The sequence below is a fragment of the Nuphar pumila genome, chromosome 3 (genome assembly GCF_984573655.1).
Source record: "Nuphar pumila chromosome 3, dmNupPumi1.hap1.1, whole genome shotgun sequence".
Taxonomy (NCBI): Eukaryota; Viridiplantae; Streptophyta; class Magnoliopsida; order Nymphaeales; family Nymphaeaceae; genus Nuphar; species Nuphar pumila.
This window is the reverse complement of record NC_143251.1, coordinates 144,678,014-144,702,049: the sequence shown is the minus strand read 5'-3', so window position 1 is coordinate 144,702,049 and position 24,036 is coordinate 144,678,014. Positions and strand designations below refer to the sequence as shown.

Below are 24,036 nucleotides of genomic sequence, written 5' to 3'. Positions count from 1 at the left end.
TTCTTCTTCTCCAGTAGCCAAGTTGGCCTTACCTAGAGCTGGTAAATGAGCTGAATGAATTGAACACGAGCTGTTCAAGCTTGGCTTGTTTATAGTTAGGCGTTGCAAGGGCTTGGCATGTTTGGCTTATGCGAGCTGAATGATGTGTGTTTTTAGCGGGCAGGTTATATGTTCCCAGGAGCATGCACTGTAGCTACAGTGCATGTTCCTGGGCCCCCACTGAGCGCCGTGTGGCGTTCAGTGGGTACATCCTGAAGGCTTGCGGTGCTCGGTGGAGACCCCGAAACATGCACTGTAGCTGCAGTGAGTGTTCTCGGGGTATACACACGCAACACCCTCTCGTTTTTTGTATGTTTACACAGAGAAACTGCCCTCAGAATTAACGACCTAGCTGCGCTGGCTTTGCATGTTGTACTTATGATCACTGTCTTGGCAGCGTAAAATTCCGTGGGCTTACCCCTTTTTACACTGCTAGGATAGTGATTGTAAGTACAATAGGTAAAGCAACAGTGCAACTAGGTCGTCTTTGATCCTGAAGGTGGTTTCTCCATGTAAAAGAAAAATGACAGCCAGCCCTTTGTAGTTCTTCTAGAAACAGTTGCTTGATGAGTTCAAACAAGCCAAACGGAGTCTAGCCGCGAGCAGCTAGATTCATTTCTGAGACAGTCCAGCTTTAGGTAAGCCCCATTTAGATTCTAAGCATTGCCTATCATTCCAAAAAAGTCCCATGTTTTTCCCAACAAAATTTCAGGAACTTGAATAAAATGATCAAATAGGGAACTCATTTGGATTAACTGCCCCATAGCCATACAACAACAACAACAACAACAACTACGCCTTCATCCCAAAACAATTGGGGTCAGCGATATGAACCAAAAAAGAAATTCATTTTGGGTCTTCCACATGAATCCTTTTCCTCCAATCATTTCTATCCAACGCCATGTCCTCGGTGAGGTTCAAAGCATTCATATCCTTTCCTATCATCTCCATCCAAGTCTTCCTAGGCCTACCCCGACCTCTTTTAACTAATATATTTTCCCATTTCTCCAACCTTCTAACTGGAGCATCATTAGGCCTTCGCCGAATATGTCCAAACCACCGTAAACGATTCTCTCGCATCTTATTTTCAATGGGTGCAACACCTACCTTCTTACGTATCTCTTCGTTCCGAATCTTATCTTTTATTGTATTTCCACACATCCATCTAAGCATCCGCATCTCAGCTACACTCATTTTTTGAATATGATGTCTCTTGGCAGCCCAACATTCCGTACCATATAGTAAAGCGGGTCTAATAGTCGTCCTATAAAACTTTCCCTTCAACCGCAATGGCATTCTACGATCGCACAGCACTCCAGTAGCACTTTTCCATTTCATCCACCCAACCTTTATCCTATGATTTACATCTCCATCAATTTCTCCATACTTTTGAATGATGGATCCCAAATATTTGAAATAATCATTCACCGGTATATCTTGCTCACCAAGCTTCACTACACTCCCATCACTACTTCGTTGCTTACTAAACCGACATTCCATATATTCAGTCTTACTCTTACTCAACTTAAAACCTCTAGCTTCCAATGTCTGTCTCCATAATTCTAACTTAGCATTAACCCCAGCTCTAGACTCATCAATCAAAACAATATCATCAGCAAACAACATACACCACGGTACATTTTCTTGAATTGATCTCGTAAGCTCATCCATCACTATCGCAAATAGGAAAGGGCTTAAAGCAGATCCTTGATGTAACCCAACCGTTATCGGAAAATTGGTTGTCACCCCTCCACAAGTGCGGACATTGGTTACTACTCCTTCATACATATCTTTAATTATACTAATGTACTTGAGAGAAACACCTTTCTTCATCATTGTCCACCAGAGAACGTCCCTAGGTACTCTATCGTATGCCTTCTCTAAATCAATAAAAACCATATGCAAATCTTTGTTCCTCTCTCTATATCTTTCAATAAGTTGTCTAAGAAGATGTATAGCTTCCATAGTTGATCTTCCAGGCATAAAACCAAATTGATTCTCCGATATCATGACAACCTTCCTCAACCTAGACTCAATCACCCTCTCCCAAAGTTTCATAGTATGACTCATGAGTTTTATACCACGATAGTTTGTGCAATCTTGTATATCACCCTTATTCTTATATAAAGGCACCAAAGTACTCTTCCTCCACTCATTAGGCATCTTATTTGTACGCCAAATCAAGTTAAAAAGATTTGTCAACCATTCTAAACCTTTCTCTCCCAAGCATTTCCAAGCCTCAATAGGTATACCATCTGGGCCAACTGCCCTTCTTGATTTCATTTTCTTCAAAGCCTCTGCAATTTCTTTCTTTTGAATCTTGCGCATGAAGTCACGATTTATCTCATGAAAAGGAATGGAGAAGTCTCCAAGATCTTGAGCATGACTATCATTAAATAGCTTATCAAAATAATCTTTCCATCTCTCCTTAATCTCCTCATCTTTGACTAAAACCCTTTGCGTTTCATCTTTGATACATCTAACCATACCCAAATCCTTCGATTTCCTATCTCTCATCTTTGCAAGCCTATAAATATCCTTCTCGCCTTCTTTGGTATCCAACTTGTCATAAACCTCCTTATATACCTTAGCCCTCGCGTTTCGAACAACTTTTTTAGCTTCCTTCTTTGCTATCATATACTTCTCCAAATTCTCATTATCACGACTCTTACTTAGATTTCTATAACACTCTCTTTTAACCTTAATAGCTAATTTGACATCCTCGTTCCACCATGATGTATCCTTACCTAGTGGTGCACCGCCTTTAGACTCACCCAATACCTCCTTAGCTACTTTTCTCATACCACCCGCTATCTTATTCCACATTGATTCTGAATCCTCCTCGAGACACCAATCAACTTCCTTAACTACCTGCTCTACAAACATTCCTTGTTTAGCTCCTTTCAGTGCCCACCACTTAATTCTAGGATCTATCCTATGTCTATCCCTTTTGCGGCATTGTCTAATTCTAAGATCTAAAATTAAGACTCTATGTTGTGTAGCTACACTTTCTCCTGGTATAACCTTACAATCGATGCAACAACCCCTATCTCTCTTTCTAAGTAGGAAAAAATCTATCTGACTCGTATTAACCCCACTTTTAAATGTTACTAGGTGAGACTCCCTCTTCCTAAACCAAGTGTTTGCTAAGATCATATCATAGGACAAACAAAAATCTAAAATCCTTTCTCCACTTTCATTTCTTTCTCCTATACCATAGCCTCCATGGATATTCTCAAATCCATCCCTACTAATGCCTACATGTCCATTAAGGTCACCGCCGATGAAAAGCTTTTCTCCATAAGATGTCTCTTGTACTACTCCATCTAAATCTTCCCAAAATTGATGCTTAATGGAATCATCTAAACCTACTTGAGGTGCATAAACACTAATAATATTAATAATATCCGTACCTAATACTAATTTAATAAGTAAAATTCTATCACCCTTCCTACGGACCTCAACTACATTATCTATAAACTGACGACTCATAACAATCCCTACTCCATTCCTATTCCTATTTATTCCTGTATACCAAATCTTATATCCCCAAGGTTCTATCACTTTAGCTTTCTCACCTACCCATTTGGTCTCTTGAAGACATAAAATATCAATCTTTCTCCTACACATAACATCTACTAACTCTACCAACTTACCAGTTAAAGACCCTATGTTCCAAGTGGCTAACCTAATTTTATGGTCTTGGACTAACTTCTTTACCCCCACCCGTCCAACAAAGTGAGGGAACCCTTGCCTATTTGACACCACACCCGGGCGCCGGTGTGACGCGTCGCTTCTGGGCGACGACCTAGCAACCCTTGCACATTTATCACTGCCTCCGGGCCTAGAGAGTACAGCGCGTCGCTCAGTAGGGAACGCCCCAACGAAATTCTCATATTGGTTCATTTTCATAGGATATGACAGTTTTTATGCTGGCTGTCACAGGCCTACCGCAACCCTCCTCCTTTATCCGGGCTTGGGACCGGCAGTGTATAACTACACAGGCGGAGTTAACTGCCCCATAGCCATAGTGACAAAAATTTAAAACCGTTTTTTAAATCTTGGAAATAAACAATAAAATTTTATAAGAAAATATAAATACAAAATATTTATTAAAAATAAAAACCACACTATTTTTTATAGCCTATAAAACCATAAATATCGTGTTTAAAATGCGATATTCATGTTTTTAAAGAAAAACTTGTGAGAAATTGAAAATGCTGTGAGAAATTACCGTTTTAAACTTTCAAGTAATTTCTCGCGATATTTTCACTTCACGAGATTTTCATAAATCTGGCGAGTTTTGTCACTATGCCCCGTAGCATAATAAAATAGGCAAAGCACAACTTTTGAATCTAAAGGCTAAAGACGTCATTTTATATGGATCGTACACGATAATTTCATTCAAAAGATGGGTCCAAATATGATATGTTTTTTTTTCAGAAACATGAGATTTTTTTTTCTTGGAATATCAGGCCAAAGATGGATCTGCAATTTGGTGGTTTATCTTTCTCTGCCATATCATGTCCCGCCACAGCAAGTTTGGCTTGTTTTTTTTCCAAGAATACGATAAGACTTATGTAGAAGAGTAAAAACTCCAAGCAGTTGAATTGGAATAAAAAGATTAAGACGTCTTGAAGTGCAATAATCGAAGAGAGATAGATCACGCGGTTTTCTCAGAACACTATGTACACTTAAGCCTCTATATAAGCACACCTCCTCTTTCAATTCTCACACTCACCAACGAAAAGAGGAGCTAGATAAGCATCTCTTTTAAGGTTCGATTATGACTCCTTTCACCACCTTCTTCCATCTCCTCACAACCATTCTTTTCTTCACCACCCTTATCCCCTCTTCCTTCTCACAGACCGACCCCAACCAAGTTGCTCCATCCAATGCCTGCAATGTCACCACAAACCCTTCCTTCTGCAAGTCCCTCATACCTCCTCAGACGCGCTCCAACCTCTACGGCTATGGCCGGTACCTTGTCAAGAAGTCGCTGGACCAGTCGGCGGTGCTTTCGTCCCTCATAGACCAAACCATAAGGGACAACGCCACACTCACTGCACCAGCAATAGGCGCGCTCGAGGATTGCTTGTTCCTCTCCCAACTCACCAATGACTTCTTGGTGACCTCCCTGAGCACCCTCCAATCGAGCGACACGACCACCCTACAAGATTCGCAGGGTGACACTGTCCATACCCTACTCAGTGCTACAGTCACGAACCAACAGACGTGCTACGATGGGCTCACCCAGGCTTCCTTCTTAAGAAGCAAGAACTCACTCTATGCACCACTTGCGAATGGTTCTCAACTCTATAGTGTGTCCCTAGCCATGTTCACCCACTCCTGGGCGCCTAAAACCAGGACCAGGAGGTCTCCCAAGCCCCATCGCAAGCTGCTCGACGATTTGAGGGTTGGGCGAGGCGGTTTCCCCAACTGGGTGAATCGAGATATCTTCCGGCTCAATAGGAGGATGGCTCTTGACACTGAGAGTGTGCTGGTGAACTCCATAGTCACGGTTGCTCAAGATGGGAGTGGAAATTACACCACCATCGGCGATGCCATCTCTGCCGCCCCGAATAACACGCTACCCAGCATTGGCTACTACGTGATCTATGTCAAGGCCGGTGTTTATGAAGAACATGTCAATATAGACAAGAAGAAGAAGAATTTGATGATGGTAGGGGATGGCATCAACCAGACGATCATCACCGGTAACCGCAGTATGGTAGATGGCTTCACCACCTTCAACTCTGCAACTTTTGGTAAGCTCTCTATCATGTTCCCTTCTTCTTCTTCTTCTTCTTCTTTGGATTGATATCTGATGATTATCTAGAATGTGCTGGCTCTGATGTTAAAAAAAAATCAAAAAACAAAACAAAAAAAGCATTAGCTGGCTTTTGTGGATTTAGGAAACATGGGTACATGGCTCTTATTCAGAGTACGTTGCCGTCGAGAGGAAATCTTGTCATATTCAATATCACCAAATTTTGGTGATATTGGCATGATGGAAATAAGATAGCCCCACCGTACACGCTTTCTACTTAACCTTTATTGTCGGTTCCGTCTTTAACTCTCAGATTCGTCTCATTTCTTCTTCTTTTTTTATGACGAGGAACCCTCGCCGAGAACTGGCCCTCTTAATGGATCCACCTCATAGGGAGGTAAACGCCGGGTGGAACTAATGATCACCCTGCCTTGCATGGCTTAAGATACGGATACACTCGTGTACAATTGGGGTTTGATCCGATGCCCTTATCTCAAGAGAACGCCTTCATAACCACTAGGACTGTCCATGTGGGCAACCCTGCCTCGTGACCCAAAAGATTCGTCTAATTTTATGATCACAAAATTATGTTGATATTAGATATGACCATATATTGGATGGGCTGCTCCCTGTATGCGTGCGTGCAAGCATATGAGAGAGAGAGAGAGAGAGAGAGAGAGAGAGAGAGAGAGAGAGAGAGAGAGAGAGAGAGAGAGAGAGATTCCAATCACCATAGTCGGCTAGGCCAAAAATCATAAATACAAGGAAAATTCACTGCTAGTTTTTGCGGTATATTCCAAGATGGATGGTAAAGAAGGGCCAAACATAAGGATGGCTTTGACTTATGTGATTCTAGATCCAATTGGGGTGCTCAATTGGTCAAAGACCGCCGTTGATTTGCAGAAATCAGGTAAATTAGTCATCCAGATTTGAGATAACCATCTCTCTATCTCTGGAATTAAACTTAATTGGTTTCCATATTCCTAGTTAAATTTCACATCTACCTTACATGACTTCAATGCCGTAATCTAATACTAAATTTCAACTTTGTGCAGCTGCAGTTGGAGCAAACTTTATAGCCATGGACTTAACAGTGCAGAACACGGCTGGGCCAGACAAACATCAGGCAGTGGCGGTCAGGAACGATGCTGATCTCTCCACATTCTATCGTTGTAGCTTCGAGGGCTATCAAGACACACTCTACACGCACTCCCTCCGTCAATTCTACCGAGAATGCGACATCTATGGAACCATCGATTTCATCTTCGGCAACGCTGCCGTCGCCTTCCAAAGCTGCAACCTCTATGCCATGCTGCCCATGGATGGCCAACAAAACATGTTCACAGCACAAGGCAGAACAGACCCTAATCAGAACACAGGCACCTCCATCATAAACTGTTCCATACTGGCTACCCCAGACCTATCTGCCAATGGCCAGATCAAGTCATTTCTTGGTAGGCCATGGAAGAACTACTCAAGAACCCTTTACATGGAGTCCTTCATTGACAGTGTGATTGACCCTTCTGGTTGGGCACCATGGTCTGGTGATTTTGGCCTGAGCACGTTGTACTATGGGGAGTACAACAATACGGGACCAGGAGCAGACACTAGCAACAGGGTGACATGGCCTGGATACCATATCATGAGTTCAAGTGACGCCACCAACTTCACAGCGGCCAACTTTGTGCAAGGTGATGTGTGGTTGCCTGCCACATCTGTGCCCTTCTCAGTTGGGCTCGCTTGAGTTGGAGCAGATTTGTTAGGAACAGTGGGGTCGAGTTCAACAACAAGCGCCTTCTCATTATTTGTGCGTATAATTGATTGGTTGTTGGCTTTTGAACCACAATAATTGGAGGAAGTCCATGGAACAGTACATTTTTTTGGCTAGGCCAAGGGTAACTCACCAATCACCGACCCCACACATTGCTAGGTCTCTCGGTAAAATCCCTTGAGGTCAATCTCCCCTGCCCACCAAGGAGTGCACAAGACCTTGTGGCAAGGAATGTCTCTCCCCATGTTTGGAACAAATAATGTCCCATCAACTTGGTGACACTTACAAGTCAAGTCACCGTACCAGATGAGCAGAGCTCTGGTGGGTTGGAATAGTAGAAAAAATTGCTAATGAAATGATGTAGCAGTTTGACTAACCACCTATGAAAAGAAATTAACTTAAGCTATATTTGGGAGCCTTGATGGAATGAAAACAATGTTTTTGTATGATGCTGAGGGAGTTGCCAAAAACATCGTCGCATGAAAAGCGTTGAAATTGAAATGCAGTATTTGGCCTGCCAAATGCATTGTTTCTGCAACACTACTCTAAAAAATCAAGAGAGTACGAGAGCATTGCGAAAACCACAACACAACCTCCAATTCAAGGCTCCCAAACATAGCCTTAGTAGAAGTAGTGCTGATTGGCAAAATATTTGAGTTATAAGCTTCACCAATTTATAAAATCCATAAGATTGTAAGTTCCAGGTTTGAAGTGTTTCTCAAGATATTTGAGGAATATGCTTTGCCTATTCCTAAAATCATTAAGATTGTAGTTTCCAAGTTTGATTTGTTTTATGCCTGAGCTTTGGATATTTCCTAGTGGTATCTTCTAATTAATGAAACTAATGAATAGAGTGGAATTATGGAGAATAAAATCTTTTTTTCTCACATAAATGGATTCCCATGTTTAGATGAGTTTGAAATTTTTCATAATTCTCTTTGAACACTACTTCCTTGTTTCAAATTTCCAATTAGTCAGGTTGGAATTTGAATTCATTAAACATTGGTTCCCAAGTTTTTCTGAATGAGAAATTGGTAATGTGCTGATCAGAAAGATCAAACCTAACCCGTCAACAGACTGGGCTGGGTGGGGCCCAAAATTTTGGCTCTGGCCCAACCTAGCTGAACCAAGACACAAGGGCTCGCTATATTTTAGAAAGGAAAAGACAGAGACAGGATAGGCCTAATTAGGCCAGTTTGGGCCAGACTTTGTCTAAAAAAGGAGGCCAAAAATTTCAAATCTATTCATTTTTCCTCGAATATATTTGGCCAATTGTACATGCAATCGATCCAGCAAAACCTTTTGTTTTTTTCCTTATAGCCTAGGTTTGTTTGTTTAATTATCATGGAAGGGAAAATGTCTTTCATGGAAAAAGTCATGGATTTTTAAAAATGACCCGGTTGCCGTTCGTTAGGCCCGATTCTTTGTGGCTAAATTTGTTATGGTCTAAGCCGCTAGTGGCTACTGTCTGGCCTACAAATTAAACACCCACTGGCCTAATGCCTAAATCACTGGCAAACTTTGGCCATCTGGTGAACGGTACGTATCCGAACTGAGGGCCAACATCTCTATCTTGCATCAGAATTTGGTGCGTCAGTTCGTGGCTCATTAATTGGTGGTTTTAATTACCCTGGGCCTCATTAACCCCAGTGACCACGAGTAACAGGGGTGCTAAAATTTTCTGTTCTAAAGTTAAATTCTAAATTTGATGTTAGCATTATATATTTTGCATTGAATCTTAGTGTATCATTGTTGCCTAGTCTTATTTCGTTTACATTTGTGGAGTTATTAAGGCTATATTTGAGCATATAGTCTAGGTGCCCGGATCCTTGGTTCTTTCCCGTATCCTGTTTTCGTCAGTTTGGTACCAGAGCAAGACACAAACGCTTAAGAGGAACCTAAAAGAATATACACTAAGGCCTAAACTTAAATGTCATACAACTAGAAAAAAACAACTTTATGATATTTAAATTTCAGCTCTCTCTATCACAATGAAAATCATTGTTTTCCTAATGGACACGAGAACAAGAAATACGTGCAGAAAAAAATTGAATTCAAGCAAACACAGTTTGGAGAACACAATCAAGATAACAACCGATCTTGTTTATAGGCATTAATAGAGTTCTAAGCACATGAGCATGCTGGTTCTGCTCCACGATTTTGTCAGTTTATATAACATAGTTTTAAACATAGAGTTTTAAGTACAGGAGAATACCAACTGATTCACATTGTTCAAAACCTCGATGCACAAACTGTTGGACATTATGGGTTATGGGTCCAACCCACAGTGTGACCCGGATTGACACCCATAAGTGGGTCACGTTAGTGGCCACATAATGAATGTTGAGAAAACCACATTCACGTAACTGCCTAATCTCCCATTACATAAGGGGTTAGGGGCTGTGACGATGATGAGACATTCATAGCATTTACCCTGCCAAAACAGTTTCGCATTCGGATACAGCGGAACAGGGTCCTGCTCACCGTCGACCTAAGGCCTGGGCTCATTGTGGGCGTCGACCGGCTAAGGAGAACGCCAAATTTCCTACACGCACTATGGCGAATTCAGGTACGCTTCCTGTCAGTGCTTGTTTTACAGGATTCGCCAACATTGGGTTATGGGCCCACAACCACGCATTTTCGCTGCGCGTGGCCATGTAGGCCCTTTCGGCGTTTCGCCTTGTTGTCTGAATTATGGATTCTGTGACAGTATGTCACCGTGGGGTGACATCCTGGCAGACTGTCGCAAACATCACTGTTTGCGACAGAGGATGTTAATCTTTTTTTTTCGGCAGACTGTTGTCGTGGGGCGTCAGCCTTCATCGACAACTGTCGCCATGGGGGTGACAACATTTCCTGGCAGCGGTCGGCTCAGGCGAACCTCATTAAAAAAAAAAAACACAGATCGTTGTATACCTGTCGCCGTCGGGCTGCAGGGAGGATCTCCTGTCGCCGGGATCGCCGCTGGAGCCATCGCCTGAGATCCCCTGAACCGTCGAGTTGCAGGGTGGTCGGCATATGCCGGAGGAGTTGTCAGGGTTGAGAACGTCGGATGGCCGGCGTCTGGGGTTTGAAAACCCCCTTTTCTCTGCCTGGCGTTCCATCAGGCTGCCAGTGAAGTCGTCGTCGTTAGGGCGTTTGCGGGCGATTCCAGCCTGTAGCTGGTGCCGGCAATCACACGCCGTCGTGGGGTGATGTCATTAGCCGATGGGAGGGCGACGTGGGTTGCCGGAGGACTTTAGGTCATCCGAAAATGGCTGTTGCCGCCTTTTGGATCTATCGGAGCTGGGAGACTGTCTCCGGATCGGACGATCGTCGTGGGGAGATGTGCCGGCTGGATCGACCATCGGTCATCGGCGACCTTGTCGGCGCTGCTGCACCAACCATGCCCTTTCTTCCTTTGCCTCTTCATCCATCGGACGACAAAGCCTCGCATCGTCGTCGTGGGGCGACGTCATTCATCGGTGGGTTGACGTCGGTCGCCGACAGGCGACATCAGACGCTGGCAGACGGCGTCGGTCGCCATTCGGCGACGTGGGTCGCCGTGGAATCGAAAAGGGCGGAAACCCTTTCGGTTTCCCTATTAAAATGAAAAGAGAAATCGGGTTTCTGTTTCATTTTAACAATGGACCGGATCGAGTCCGGAGTGGTGATCCGATGACAGACCCGATCCAAATCCATTTTCGATGGATCGGGTCTGCGGTTTATTCTTAGATCTGACCCGGACCCATGATGGTTCTGGGTATGATCCGGAAAGAATCGGGTCTCTCTCGGATCGGGTTAGACCGAGGTCCATTTTGGACCGGGTCTGATCCGGATCCATTAAGAGTCGGGTCCGACCCGGGTCCGTTTTGGACCGGGTCTAACCCAGGTCTGTTTCGGACAGGGTCTAACCCGGGTTCTGTTCGGGCCGGGTCCGACCCGTATCAAGTATGGGTCGGGTCAGACTAGGATCCCATTTGCTCTGGGTCAGGTCCATATTAAGTAGGATCCGAACACTATTAAGACTGAATCAGATTAGAAACCTGATCCGACCCTTTCCGGAACCAGTTCAGAGCCATTTTTGACTGGTTCTTTTCAGTTTTTCACCTATTCTGAGATGCTGAGACTTTGTTTTCATAAATATAAACAGATACAGGGATTTTGGAATACAGTTATCATGTTTTATGAACTTTTGTTCATATTAAGTATCAGTTTATAAGGTTTAGAACCAGTTCGAACCTTTAAATGACCGGTTCAGGGTGGTTTCAGACCGGTTCAGAGTGTTTTTAGACCGATTCCTACTTGAGAACCCTGGGTTTTACCCATATGAGTATGTTTTTGTTATTTTTCATGCTTTATAAAGTATTTATTTTAAATAATGCATGACTTATGCATGTTAAATCATGTATTTTGTGTTGGTTAAGTTGTGCATGATGGTTTTAAGCATGAATTGTAACTAAATTCATGATAATTAGTTTATGCATATTTGTTGAAGTATGAACTTATATTATGTCATGAATATACATGCATTAAAATGTGTGCATGAACGTGCTCCATAATACGAATAGGATTTTCGGTAAAAGATCTTGATTGATCGATTCTTGTAATCAACAAAGTGATCTGAGTCGTGTTAATTAAGGATTCTTTGAACCGTATTAAGATTCGTAATTATGATTGTGTGTGAATTTATGAAACATCAATTCTACCCAAAGGTAGGTCGTTGTGTTCCAAATTTACACAGGGTGTGATAGTAGTGTTTATTCCATCCCATGAAGCATGTTCATAACCAAAGGTACAGTGCCGAATTGCCTCTGGTTACATGATCTGCTAGTTTCACCAACTGAAGTCAATTTCTTGAGAATTGAAGAGACGTAGCAACTATAAGCATTGTCGTTTTCACCAAAGTGGAACGATAATGACTCAACTATGCTTGTCTCAGAAAAGGTGAAAATAAATGGTCTCACTTTTACCTTTTCAACATGAGTCTCGTCTGAGCAATAATAGTAATGTCTTTCCGTTTTCGTTCCTTGTTTTATCAGGTTTCTTTCTTATCGATAGTTCTAGTAATATCCCCATTTTAGACGGATCGAATTTTTCTGATTGAAAAGAAATTGTGTTATTCACTTTGGGCTATATGGATTTAGATCTGACCCTTAGAATTGACGAACCTCCCGCTCTAACAAAGTAGAGTACAACCGATCTGAAAGTTGCCTATGAGAAGTGGGAGCGCTCGAACAGACTTAGCCTGCTGCTTTTGCAATCTCGAGTGGCTAAGAATATTCGAGGCGTCATTCCTCATTGTAGGACTGTGAAGAAATTTCTGAGACCCATTGAGGCTCAGTTCGTCACTTCTAATAAGGCAAGGGCCAATACGCTCATGTCCAAATTAGTGTCTATGAAATATGTTGGTGATAGTCACATTCGACAGCACATTTTCACTACAAGAAAACACGTTGTTAGCGACGGAATATTTCTGTCGCTAGTTAGCGACAGATTAACGAGCGCCAAACATCCGTCACTATAATCCATGAAGCATACGAAACGAACAACGAAATATAGTCTGTCGCCCAATCCGTCGCTATTTAGCGACATACTATTTTGTCGTTACGGCCGCATGATTTACCGACGACTCTTGCGACAAACTCTAGTCCGTCGCTACTTAGCGACGGACTTGGCGACGAAGTATAGTCCGTCGCTGGTTTCGTCAATTTGATTTACGTGGGCTTAGCGACGGATTAAATCCGTCGCTAAGTTTTGAATAACCCTAATCCCAGACAACTTTTCCTTTTCTTCTTTCCCTGCTCCCATCGTTCGTCGGTCCCACTCCCGTCATTCGCCGGTCCCACTCCCGCCGTTCGCCGATCCCACCGTCCGCAGGCCCCGCCGCCCGGAGAAAGGTAAAGGACCCCCAGTCCCCCCCCCCCCCCCCCCGCGTTTTCCGGCAGGTGGTTGACCCCCTGCCGGAAAGGCAGGGGGTTAACCCCCTGCTGTTCCGGCTGGGGGTCGACCCCCCTACTGTTCTGGCAGGGGGTTAAGCCCCTGCGTTTTCTGGCAGGGGCCCTTTGCCCCCTGCCGGGGGTTAACTCCTTGCCGGAACAGGCAGGGGGTTTAACCACCTGCCAGAACAGGCAGGGGGTTGACTCACTACCGGAAAGGCTGGGGGTCGACCCCCTGCCCAAACAGGGGGTCAGTTAACTCCCTACATTCCGTAAGGGGGTTAACCCCCTATGTTCCGTAAGGGGGTCGACCCCCTGTCGAAACAGCAGGGGAGTCGACCCCTTGCCAGAACAACTTTTTTTTTCGTGATGACTTCATTTTAAAAAGTGTTTTTTTTTGCAGATTTTTCAACGGAACCAGCTCGTGCTCAGCCAGCTGTGGTAAGTAGGTGTCAAAAATAATGCAAATCGGGTAAATACCCGTGGTGAGTAAGTGATGCAAGCGTATCACATGTTATTTAATTTATTAGATGTAACACTTTATTGTTCACACACTCACTTAGTTGTTGAGATTTAGGGTTGCTTTGTTGGAGTTCGAAAATCATGCTGAGCATGATTTTAATGTATGAATATTGAAGTGTTCTTATTTTTCGAGTACGGAGTCCATGCTAGGATGGTAGTAATTAATGAGATATTGAAGTGTGTTTGCTGCAGATACATGTTTGCCATTTGTTTGATATGAATGATTACGATGTATTGCAATGTTTGATGTAATTGTATTCATGCTTGCATGTAGTTACTTTCAATTTGATTATGACTTTCATGTGAAATTGTATAATGAAAGCATGTTTCAAATGATTGTATCGTGTCATTAATAGTTTGCACATGAAAATATTAAGTTATCAATGCATGCATCAAAATTCTTGTTATTGTATGACATCATATATTGCATGATAAATTTGATATGTTCTTCATCGTAGCATTCTGATTGTTCTCTTTTAATTCGTTAGGCTATTATTCGTAACATCATAAGAAAATGACTGCAAACCGTGAATGAATGTACCGTAGGATAGTGAACAATGAGTTATCGCATGAATATATGGATGGTGTTGACAGTTTTATTGAATTTATAATGGCAAGTGTCAGTACAGTAGATCCCACAGGTCAGATTAGGTGTCCCTGCAAGATTTGTAATTATAATCGATTTGTAGAACCTCATAGCGTTAGACATCACCTATACAGGAAGGGTTTTGTGAGTGATTATCAGAACTGGATGTTTCATGGAGAAGAATTTAGAAACAATTTTGATGCACGGGTGAATGTGGTGCACGATAATCCATATACGGATTTGATATTTGATGCCGCAGGAACAGAATTGGGTTCTGCTATGAGTTCTAATGATTTAAGAACTGCCGTAGATGAAGAATCACCAAACGATGCAGCTAGTAGATTTTATGATTTACTTAGAGATGTTGATGACCCACTTTGGAACGGTTGTGAGAGTCACACTATCTTGTCTGCAGTTCTTCAACTAATTAATTTGAAGTCCGAGTATAATTTGAGTCAATCATGTTTTGATCGTTTGTGCATGATTGTGAAGAGTATGTTGCCCAAAGATGAGAATTTGCCACAAAATTTCTATCGTGCGAAAGTTATGGTCAACGCTCTATATATGGGTTACAAAAAGATTGATGCTTGTCTAAATCACTGCATGTTGTATTTCAAGGAGCAGAAAAACAACATATCATGCCCGTCATGTGGGCATCCTCGATTTAAGCCAAAGACAAGAGACAATGGTAGCACGAGATCAAAGGAAGTTTCATACAAGCCGCTCCGCTACTTTCCTATCACTCCTAGATTGCATCGATTGTATATGTCTTCAAGGACAACTAAACACATGAGATGGCATGCAAATAAAGTTCGACACAATGAAAATAATATCACGCGTCCTGTTGACGCTGAAGCTTGGAAGCACTTTGATCGTACTCATCAGAACTTTGCAATGAAAATGCGAAATGTTAGACTCGGTCTATGTACAGATGAATTTAATCCATTTGGGGGTAGATCAACTTCATACTCATGTTGGCCAGTATTTGTAACTCCATACAACCTTCCACCAAGCTTGTGTATGAAACGTCCAAATCTTTTCTTGTCTCTGTTGATCCCTGGTCTGACCTCACCTGGCCAAAATCTTGATGTATATTTAAGGCCATTGATTGATGAACTAAAAGTATTGTGGGATGATGGTGTTACCACGTATGATGCCAACAAAAAACAAATTTTCAACATGAAGGTCGTTGTTCTATGGACAAGCAGTGACTTCCCTGCATATGGTATGCTATCTGGTTGGAGCACACATGGGAGGTTGGCTTGTCCGTACTACATGGAGGATTCCGAAGCTTTTAGATTGAGGCATAAAAGGAAGCCTTGCTAGTTTTTGTGCCATCGTCGATTTCTACCCAGCAACCATCCATTCTGACCACAAAAGAATGTGTTTTAAGCAGGCACAATTGAAACGGAAGGTCCATCCTCAAGATTGTCTGGCATAGAGATTGTAAAAAGATTGCGATACTTTCTAGATGTATTAACAGATGTCCGCAGTTCTACACCCTTTCATGGATTTGGGAAGGATCACAATTGGACGAAGATATCTATTTTTTGGGAACTATCGTATTGGCCGACCCTATTGATACGACATAATTTGAATGTGATGCATGTGGAGAAAAATGTGTTTGATAATGTGTTTAATACAGTAATGAATGTTAAAGGAAAAACGAAGAATAATCTGAAGGTCTGTATGGATTTAAAATTAATATGTAAAAGACCAAAATTGGAACTCAAAGAGTATAATGGCAAAGTACTGAAACCAAAGACAAAGTGCGTGCTCGGACCTGATCAAATAAAACATGTATGTCAATGGTTGAGACAACTGAGATTTCCATATGGATATGTCTCTAACATTGCTCGGGATGTGAAGATTGATGATGGACAGTTATATGGGTTGAAGAGCCATGATTGTCATATCTTTATGCAAGGATTGATACCCCTAGCATTCCATGATATGTTAGACAAACCTATATGGGGGGTATTGTCTGAGTTGAGCGAATTTTTCAGAACATTGTGCGTATTGGAGGTCGTAGTATCAGATGTAAAGAATCTCGAGGACTCTGTCATCACCACTGTTTGTCTGCTAGAAAAGATATTTCCGACATCATTTTTTTATGTTATGGAATATTTGATCATACATCTGTCATATGAACTAAGGGTTGGTGGCCCTGTGAAATATTGATGGATGTACCCATTTGAAAGGTATATGTTTTTTTATATTTCTCTTTAATGACAGATATTTAAAATTTGAAATGTATATTTTTGCCAAATGCATGTTCGACCTCAAAAAAAAAAGGTTTGTAATAAAGCAAGAGTAGAAGGCTCTATTTGTGAGGCGTACACTTTAGAAGAGATTTCAAATTTCTCATCTATGTACTTTGAACCTCACATTTCAACACGTTACACATGCCCGCCCTGTAACGATGATGGAGAACAAGTAACTGTAACTGACAAGCTGTCGATATTTCAACCACTTGGGCATGCATTTGGTAGTTGCCGATCAAGGCTCTTGACAGATCAAGAGCAAGACGCAACACACATCTATATTCTTTTTAATTGCTCAGCGATCGACCCATACATCGAGTAAGTATATGTAGACGCAATATAATTATAAATTCTTTTATGTTCTATACGTGCATACATGGTTCGGTAATATAAGTATTTGTGGTTTGCAGACGATTTGATCTGGAGTTGCAAAGAGAAGTTTCACATCTCACTGATGCAGAAGTACAAAAAGAACGTGAAACTAAGTTTGTGGAGTGGTTGAAACAGTTGGTAAAGACGCTAACATAAATCTTGTAATTATAAACAATAATAAGTTACTTAATTGGCCGTGATCACAATCATTGTTTATGTCTTTGCGTAGGTCCACCATGGTGATGTTAAAGATCAAGAAATATGTGATTTAGAAAATGGTCCGACCAAAGTTGTGCAATGCTGTAACTGACAAGTTGCCCTGTGCAATATCGATGGATGTACCCATTTGGACGATATATGTGTTTTTATATTTGTCTCTTTAATGACAGATATTTAAAATTTGAAATGTATATTCTTGTCAGATGCATGTTTGACCTAAAAAAAAAAGGTTCGTAATAAAGCAAGAGTAGAAGGTTCTATTTGTGAGGCGTACACTTTAGAAGAGATTTCAAATTTCTCATCAATGTACTTCGAACCTCATATTCCAACACGTTACACATGCCCGCCCCGTAACGATGATGGAGAACAAGTAACTGTAGCTGACAAGCTGTCGATATTTCAACCACTTGGGCATGCATTTGGTAGTTGCCGATCAAGGCTATTGATAGATCGAGAGCAAGACGCATCACACATCTATATTCTTTTTAATTGCTCAGCGATCGACCCATACATCGAGTAAGTATAAGTAGATGCAACACAATTATAAATCCTTTTATGTTTTATATATGGATACATGGCTCGGTAATATAAGTATTTGTGGTTTGCAGACGATTTGATCTGGAGTTGCAAAGAGAAGTTTCACATCTCACTGATGCAGAAGTACAAAAAAAATGTGAAACTAAGTTTGTGGAATGGTTGAAACAGTTGGTAAAGAAGCTAACATAAATTTTGTACTTATAAACAACACTAAGTTACTTAATTGATCCTGATCACAATCATTGTTTATGTCTATGCGTAGGTCTGCCATGGTGATGTTAAAGATCAACAAATATGTGATTTAGAAAATGGTCCGATCAAAGTTGTGCAATGCTACAACGGGTACATCGTAAATGGTTATCGATTCCATACAAAAGATTACGGTATAAACAAATCAACGATAAATAGTGGCGTGTGTGTCAAGGGTAGCAGCTACGGTGAAAATGAACATGATTACTACGGTGTTATAGAGAAAATAATGGAGTTGACTTACTTAGGCATAAATAACAAGATAACTTTATTCAAGTGTCATTGGTTTGATCCAATTGCAACAAGACTTGAGCAAGCTTCAGGCATTGTGGAGGTGAATCATAAAATCAATGTTTGCAGCATATGAATCATTCATATTAGCTTTGCAAGCTCAATAAGTTTATTATACATCATATCCGAGTACAAAAAAGTCAGATAGAAATGAATGGTGGGCAGTTTGCAAGGTGAAGTCCAAACTATACCCTAAGTATGATCAGTTACAGAAAGATGAGTTAGCTGAAGACAGCGATTACTATCAATCAGATGATGTCTATGACTTCGCTTATGGTCACGATGTTGCGCATGATATGCATGTCATATCTCCATTGGCCGATGAAACATTCATAGAGGAATGTGATCTAAATGATGTACCAAGTGGATGGGCAAACAATGAAGAAGAAGAAGAAGAAGAAGAATGTCAAACTAGTGACGAGGAAGAATTCTCAAGCTAGTTAGCAAAATCTTGTACTACAAACCTCTATTTAAATGCATTGTAGTACTTGATGTGAATGATTTGAATTATTTGAATGTATTGTAATACTTGATGTGAATGAATGAGTTGTATTGCAATACTTGGTGTGAATGATTAAAAATTTTATTTGAATGTATTATAATACTTGATACGAATGATTCGAATGCATTGCAATACTTGATGTGAATGATTTGAATTATTTGAATGTATTGTAATACTTGATGCAAATGCATAAGTTGTATTGCAACACTTGATGTGAATGATTAAAAATTTTATTTGAATGTATTGTAATACTTGATACGAATTATTTGAATGCATTGTAATACTTGATGTGAATGATTTGAATGTATTGTAATACTTGATACGAATAATTTGAATGCATTGCAATACTTGATGTGAATGATTTGAATGTATTGTAATACTTGATGTGAATGCATGAGTTGTATTGCAACACTTGATGTGAATGATCAAAAATTTTATTTGAATGTATTGTAATACTTGATACGAATTATTTGAATGCATTGTAATACTTGATGTGAATGATTTGAATTAGTTGAATGTATTGTAATACTTGATGTGAATGATTTGAATTAGTTGAATGTATTGTAATACTTGATACGAATGATTCGAATGCATTGCAATACTTGATGTGAATGATTTAAATTATTTGAATGTATTGTAATTTATGCAACGAATGATTTGAATTATTGCAATACTTGATGTGAATGATTTGAATTATTTGAATGCATTATAATACTTGATGCGAATGATTTGAATGCATTGCAATGCTTGATGTGAATGACTTGAATGCATTGCAGTACCTGATATGAATTATTGTAATACTTGATGCGAATGACTTGAATGTATTATAATACTTGATGTGAATTATTTGAATGTATTGTATGACATATGTTATTTGTTAGAATATGGTTCGTGGAGGTTACAGTGGTCACTCATCCAATAGTAGCTAGACCCAACCTTCATCTTCACGGACTCCTGTGATAGGTATATCATTTAACTAATTAGACGCTTGATTAGTTCAAATGCGCATTCTGAGAATTTCTAACGTATTTTTTTACAGATGATGTTTCGCCTATACACGACCCATCTACACCAGTTGATCACACAAGTCAGGAGCCAACACAGAAAGCAGGGTCTTCTCAGTCTGGTACAAGAAGACTCATTCGAATAGTGTATATCGATAATCGACCGTAAGTATTTCGTTTTCAATTATTGCATATCTTATAAATATTTTATATTGATATTTATTGTGTAACAATTCATGTGCAACATGAGGTTTGAGCCACAAGAAGTAGTACGAGAGATTAGGAATTCACTTCTTCAACATCTACCAGGACCGGTTGCTTAATGAAAAGAGTACCCAAAGGAGGTGTTAGACAGATTGTGGTCCTCAGTCACGGTATACAGTTGTTCCTCATAGTTAATGTGTTTCATATTTAATTTTTTTAAGTAATGTGTACTAACTTTCTTAAAATATTTGTAGGCTTCAAATCGCTTCGCAACTACGGTGGAAGAAAATGATGCAAGAAAAGTGTGGCAGAAGGTGGCTGCCAATCGATTTGCAGACATGCTGCACACTATGAAGACTGCAGCAAAAAAAGCATTTGGCGTAGTAGATGATCCACTACAGTAGAAGGGCCATAGCCCTATTACTATCAGGAGAAATTACTGAGATGAAATGTGCGATAAGTGGGCGGGAGATGCATTTCGAAAATGGTAACTCGTCAATATATAATATTGTAAGACATTTGGGAGCCACTTGAAGAAAATGGTAACTCGTCAATATATAATATTAATTTTATAAGTATTGTTGCAAACTTGTGTACTAAATCTTTTGTCCTTTAACTTTGCAGGAAGCAGAAAAATGAGGCATTATACTATATAAGGATGTGTTTGTTGAAACACATAAACGGAAGACCACGGAAGTCTTCGTATCAAAGAAGGCAAGAACGACAACAGTATGTATTTATTGTATTAATAATCATTGCAATATGCAAGTTATCATAATGTTATCATTAATTATTAATGCATACTTTAAACATTATTTTGTAGGAGCCATATGAGCAACAGATGGTAGAGAGATATGGCGATGACGCTACTCAGCATCCATCATTTGATCCTGCAGTATGGGTGATTGCAGCAAGTGAACCCAAAAAATGTCGCGTGTTCGGGTTTGGGAGTAATCTGAACACTTCACCAGTTATTGCTTCTTCCAGTTACGTCTCACAGGCTACTTTCGCCGACATAAGCTCCAAGCAGCAGCCTATTCTTTCCGGTGATGATGTACGCTAGATCATTAAGGACACAATGCATGACTACTTCCATGACACCGTCGCCCCCTTTCTTAGAGATGAGATCACCAATATTGTGTTGAATAGAGGATCTTCGATTGCAGGTCCCTCTCAAATATAATCACATATTCAATTTTTCGACTGCCTTAGCACACATATGAGCATGATAGAATCACATATATAACTTTTTGCCTGCCTTAGAGCACATATGAGCATGATAGAATCACATATAGAGTTTTTTTATTGCCTTAGAGCACATATGAGCATGCTATAATCACATATAGAGTTTTTTTATTGCCTTAGAGCACATATGAGCATGCTATAATCACATATAAAGTTTTTTGCCTGCCTTAGAGCACATATGAGCATGATAGAATCACATATAAAGTTTTTTTGACTGCCTTAGAACACATATGAGCATGCTATAATCACATATTCAGTTTTTTGACTGCCTAAGAACACATATGAGCATGTTATAATCACATATTCAGTTTTTTTACTACCTTAAAACACATATAAGCATGCCAAAATCACATATAGAGTTTTTTTACTGCCTTAGAACATATATCATTCATGATAGTATCACATATACATTTTTTTTCTTTGCCTGCCTTATAGCACATATGAGCATGCTATAATCACATATTCAATTTTTTGACTGCCTTAGCACACATACGAGCATGATTGAATCACATATATAGCTTTTTGTCTGTCTTAAAGCACATCTGAGCATGGTAGAATCACATATAGAGTTTTTCTAGTTGCCTTAGAACACATATGAGTATTCTATAATCACATATTCAATTTTTTGACTGCCTTAGCACACATATGAGCATGATAGAATCACATATATAACTTTTTGCCTGTTTTAGAGCACATATGAGCATGATAGAATCACATATAGAGTTTTTTTATTGCCTTAGAACACACATGAGCACATGATAGAATCACATATAGTGTGTAATTTATTTCATTATATTTTGTTTATCAATACTGACTGTTCTTTTCTTGTGTAGGCTGCTAGCGATAATCAGTGTAGCGGAGCTGAAGGGACAGATAAAGGCAATGAACAAGAAGACACACAAAATCTTGGCGATGATTAGAGAACTGTGTTGAAGAAGTTCTATTTTTTTATGTTTCCTAATTGTAATTGTTGAATTGTAAATAATTAAACTTGTTAATTTTAAGGTGGAACGATTAATTGTTGTATATTCCTTTTATATGGAATTTTTTAGTGTAGTTTGTTTTTTATTTACAGGAAATATAAATTGTACCGTTCTCGGTATTTAATTTTCAAATTATTTTTTTTATTTTTTTTTCATGTTTGCGACAGATTAGCGACGGAAACATCTATCGGTATATATATAAATCTAGCGACGTCTTAGCGACGGACGTAAATTCGTCGCCAAGCCGAGGTCGTCGTTTAGTACCGGCGGATTGCCGACAGAATATAGTGCTTGTTAGTCCGTCGCAATTAGCGACAAACCTGGCGACAAATTTATTCTATCGCCAGTTAGCGTCAAAAAATTCACAACGTAAGCATACCATCGCCTCGTCGTTGCTACGCCTGTTAGCGACGGAATGTGGTCGTCGCTAATCTACTGCTTTGTTGTGGGGTTTGGAAATGAGGAATATCGTGACTCAACTGAATGACATGAAGTCCGTCATCTCTGACTCCTTCTTAGTCCATTTGATCTTAATCTCATTACCTACTGAGTATGGACTCTTTAAAATCTCCTATGACACACATAATGATGAGTGGTCTTTTAATGACCTCTTGGCCAAGTGTGTTGAGGAAGAGGAGAGATTGAAGGATGAGAGGGTGCCAAGTGCACATATGGCCTCTCATAGGGATAAACAGAGGTCAAGGCCAAAGAAAAACTCATTCAAAAGGAAGAATCAGAAGAGAGCCACTGGGGAGAGTTCAAACTCTCAGGCGAAAGCTAAATCCCAGTTAGGAGGCCCTTTTATAAAGTATTTCTTCTGCAAAAAGAAGGGGCATAAGAAGGTGGATTGTTTGAAGTACAAGAAGTGGCTCGAAAATAAAGGTAATAAGTCATTCGTTTCTCATGAGTGCAATCTAATTCATGTTCCATTGCACAGTTGATGGATTGATTCTGGTGCTACGGTGCACATTGCGAACTCTTTGCAGACATTTCTGAACAAAAGGGAACCAGCATGAAAGAAGCATCTTCTTAGGAAATAAGATGTGTTTGCATGTCAAGAGCGTTGGGACCTGCAGAATTATGTTGGTGTCAAGATTTATATTGGATTTGGTCGATGCATTTTACGTGTCATTTTATAGTTAGAACCTAATTTCAGTTTCAAAACTTGATAAGTTTGACTTAGTATTTAAATTTAAAAAATCTGAACTTATTATTATGAAAAATTCAATGAATATAGGTTCTGCATATATGTGTGATGGTTTGTATCGATTAAGAACCAAATTCCAAATTCGAGAATCTCACTCCATTGAGAACACAATGATTGGCAATAAACGTGGCCTAAAGGATGATCAATCCTATTTGCTTTGACATCGGAGGTTAGGACATATCTCGAAAGAGAGAGTCCAAAGACTCGTGAAAGAGGAAATCCTTGGATCCTTTGATTTTACGAATATAGAGCCATGTGTTGAGTGCATAAAGGCTAAGCAGTCTAACACATATAAGAAAGATGCCAAACACAGCAATAGAAAGATAGAAATAGTGCATACGGATGTCTGCGGC

The 24,036-nt window shown here is 40.2% G+C and overlaps 1 pseudogene across 1 annotated transcript; it reads left to right on the top strand.

Moving 5' to 3' along the window:
- The first annotated feature begins 4,825 nt into the window (after positions 1 to 4,825).
- Positions 4,826 to 8,356, top strand: LOC149844251 (pectinesterase pseudogene; annotated as a pseudogene). The gene is made up of 2 exons (XR_016430993.1): positions 4,826 to 5,807; positions 6,865 to 8,356. The product of XR_016430993.1 is annotated as a pectinesterase pseudogene (transcript).
- The last annotated feature ends 15,680 nt before the right edge of the window (positions 8,357 to 24,036 follow it).